This window comes from Tenrec ecaudatus, chromosome 5 (genome assembly GCF_050624435.1).
Source record: "Tenrec ecaudatus isolate mTenEca1 chromosome 5, mTenEca1.hap1, whole genome shotgun sequence".
Lineage (NCBI taxonomy): Eukaryota > Metazoa > Chordata > Mammalia > Afrosoricida > Tenrecidae > Tenrec > Tenrec ecaudatus.
The window spans coordinates 128,129,314-128,133,179 of record NC_134534.1 but is presented as its reverse complement, the minus strand read 5'-3'; the positions used below and the strand labels follow the sequence as shown (position 1 = coordinate 128,133,179).

The window sequence follows — 3,866 nt, the reverse complement described above, 5'->3', positions numbered from 1 at the left end:
AATCCCCTGGAGTTCACTTGGCCATGCGTGTTTAACCTTTGCGTTTCCAGGATTCCTTTCAAACAGTAGTTCCACTTATTTTTGTATTTTTAGTCAGTGTTGAATTGCACATCACAAATTCATTCTTCTTTTTTTAAAAAATACTGATAATTTTAATTTCCTTTGACTGCTATCCAACTTTATTCTCCTTCCTGCTTCCCCCAAAATAAGCCCTTTTGCTCTCTCTGCAGGCCTTTTGATAATTAATTATCTATATATTTCTAAATACACTGCAAACTTTATGGTTTTGTATGCATAGGTGAATCGCTCTATAGTTGTAACTTGGAAATGTGCGTTTATTACATGGTATGTTTTTGAGACATAGCTATATTGATTCACAGGTGTGACTAGAATTCATGTTTCTCACTACAGATACTGCTTTAAAATAAAAACATTATTTCAATACTTCATGATAAAAACTTTTGGAGGAAAAACAATGACAATTTTCACAAGATTTTTCATCTTTAAGTCCTTCAAAAATGCAGCAACTATATTTTGTTATTGTTCCATTTCCATCAGGCTTACTTTTGAATGACCTTTCAGTGTTGTGCAAATAGGATTTAAAAATATATCTACATATAGGATTTTTCCATCACCAACTTTGTGTGTGTATGTGTGTATTATTGTTTGAAGGCAACTTGTTGGTCACAAGACTCCAAGTCCATTTCAGTTTCACTTTCCTTTTTCTTTAAGCCACTCCGACCACGTTTAGGTTTGCGGGCTAAGGAAGCTGGAGAGCCTCACGGACTTACTGACGACAGATATACTCTGTCAAATTAGCCCCTCGTCTGCTCTGACAAAACTAATTGTTATCTTCGAGGGTCAAACATTAAATAGTTAAAATTAGTTTCTAGAGCAATTCCAAGTTTGGCCTGGTGTGGCAGTTCCATGATTCGAAAAGTCCTCTCCTGGTGAAATGCCCCATGTTTCCAGAAGAGGGCATGCTATAGATGGTATACTCTCACAGTTTTAACTTAACCATGGTTTCTAACTAGTTCATTCTCTAACCCACTTTGTGGGGTTATGGCATCTTCCACGGAGCTTGAAGACTACACCTGAAATACTGTTAATATAAGATTATATTTGGGCACATTGTTTTTTTAAAGATTCTTACTCTGTCCATAAAAATAGTTTTTAAGTATAAGGGGAATCATACTCTATATTTTCTATATCTCCATTTAATGTAGTATTACCACATTTTCATCTGATTCTATTTTTTAATCACAAGAATTTTAACCAATACTTACCTGGCAGGGGAGAGACCATGATCACGAAGGTGGTTTTCCCAGGGTGAGGCTTATCCACTGCACGCCGGATGTGCTGACCCCTGCGATTTCCCCAAATGTGGGAAACTCCACTGCAGAATTTATGGTAGTGAGACTGTGTTCGCGCTCTCCCCTTAACAGCCACCACCAAAAAAACCCAAAAAAACAAAAACAAGGAATTTAACCAGAGGCGGCCCTTCTTATTTATTAGGATTGGTGAGTGAGGTAATGATTCATTGTAAGAAAAAATAAAGAAAGCTAATAGTAGAAGCATCAATATAAATGACAGAACTATAATAAAAATATAGAATTAGATACAAGCTACACGGCACATTTTGAATCACGAAGGAAATTATTTTATATAACAATAGTAAATACAATAGTACCAAACACCTTGAGAGTATTGCAATTCCAAGCCATAAACAAACTTTTTCTAAGAAGGCTTGGCCAAATTAATGGATAATTACAGGTACGTTCAGAGTTGTAGAGGAGGCTTCAGGAATGATCCTATCAGGATGTAGACACGGCAGACGAATCTGACAGCAGGAATCACTCCGATGTCTTCTTTCCCACACACACATCTTGCTGTGGTTTGGGTACAAGTTTACAGAGCACATTGGTTTCCCACTCTACAAATTATACATGTTTTAGTTTATGATATTAGTTGCAAGCCCCGCAATTTAACAACATTCTTCCCAGTTCCTCCCACAGTTCCTTGTTTCTATGTGTCCTTCTCTCCTGCTTTTTCCTGCATCCTGAACTTTGTTTTAGGGCAAAAATTGTCCCTTTTTGCCTTAGATCATAGCTCATTCTGAGGGGCTAACTCCTCGTGTTGTCATTGTTCATGGTCCATCTTGTCTATTGTTTGTCTCCAAGGCGACCTCTCAGGGTGCGCTCAGTTCCAGAGTTGAAAGGTGTCTAAGGGCTACAGTCTCGGGGTTCCTCTCGTTTCTATCACACCCATAAACTGGGTCCCATGTCTCTTAACTCCCCTCCTATTTAAGCCCATCAATCTAGGGTGGTAAAAATGGTTCACATGTTCCATGGCTAACTGAAAGGCTGGAGATTCTGGTCTACTACCTCAGAAGAATGACTTGACAACCACGTTCTGAAAATTCAGTCACCAAAAACCCCATGGAGCACAGTTCACTCCCGCCACACACGGGGCACCATGAGTCAGAGTCAAGTCATTGGCAGCTGACACTGGGATACTTCAGGATGGCGTTTTGTTCGCTTCTGAACAAAATTGAGTACAACCAGAATGGTCCTTAGCAACGAGGATGGCAAGGTTTCATTTTACATACTTTGGACATGTTATCAAAAGGGACCAGTAACCCGAGAAGGACTTCATCTTGGCTGAGTCAGCAAAACAGAAGATGACTCAACAGAACAGCTTGACCCCACAGCTATAAAACTGAGCTCAAACATCGTAAGGTGTGTAAGAATGGCACAGGGCCAGGCGAGTTTCTTCTTCTGTGCATCAGGTTGCTATGACTCAACAGCACCCAATCATGACAACGAGATTTTAAAAAATGTTTGTCCTCATCCTTCAACCCATTCAATTAGGGTTGTGAGAATGAAACTTTTCTACCAGAACAGGGTGGCGCAGTGGGTTAGGCGCTGCTCTGCTAAACTGCAGTCAGCATTGCCAGCCCACCAGCGACTCCATGGGAGAAAAATGAAGCTGTCTGCTCCGGTCAAAATTTGCAGCTTGGAAACTGTAAGGAGCAGTTCTAGTCTGTCCCACAGGCTGCTATGAGTCAGAGTCAGCTCCAGGGTGGAGGGTGTTTGTTTTCCATTTTGTTTTTTAAAGGGATATTTCAGATAGGATTGAGTCCATTGCCAGTCTTAACCCAAACTCAATAAACCTCTGAAGAAAATAAAAATGGCAACAGTTAGTCCTGGTAAGTTTTGTGATAGCATTTCAAGGTGGTTTAACCAAGAATTAGCCACATAAATTGTAAGTTAAATCCATATTAAATTAGATAAAATGCAGGTTCACCTAATAGTGCTAACCTAGAATGCTTGTTTCATTGTTTAATATCAAAAAGTATTTATATCTAAAGGGTGTCTGCAGAATGCACTGTTTCAACATTACTTAAATGTGCTTTATAGAACCAGGAAAGCTATTGTCAGGGACAACCATGTTGTTCATAGATCGCTGAGGAACCCTTCTTCAGAGAAGAGCACTAACCTTGGGTTTTTCCACTCAGGTGTTTTGGTCTGGCCGTGGCGGTGCTCCCACAGGGCAGGCGGCTTCATTTAGAGCATGCCTGCACTCTATCCTCTCAAAGGCTCTGTTGTAGCGGCCACCAACGTGTCCAGACTGTGCCAATTGTCCTGGGCAGGACAACTGGGGGAAAGCAGATCACACAGTCACCTAGGCTTGAGAATCACTGCCGAAATTGATGAGAGCCTCCAAGAAATAACGACCAAACCTGTCCAGGCCTACAACCATGCCTGGCTGCTTTGGGGAACAGCAGACTGCCTCCAAAGGGAGAATGATCTGTCCGGTGGTTTGTGCTGCAGAATTCCTTGTGGGATGGAGCCAAAGCTAGTTTT

The 3,866-nt window shown here is 40.8% G+C and overlaps 1 non-coding gene across 1 annotated transcript; it reads left to right on the top strand.

The window, feature by feature from the left end:
- Positions 1-1,278: 1,278 nt before the first annotated feature.
- LOC142449348 (U1 spliceosomal RNA) lies at positions 1,279-1,440 on the top strand. Its single transcript, XR_012784547.1, has one exon. It is a non-coding gene; the product is annotated as a U1 spliceosomal RNA (small nuclear RNA).
- The last annotated feature ends 2,426 nt before the right edge of the window (positions 1,441-3,866 follow it).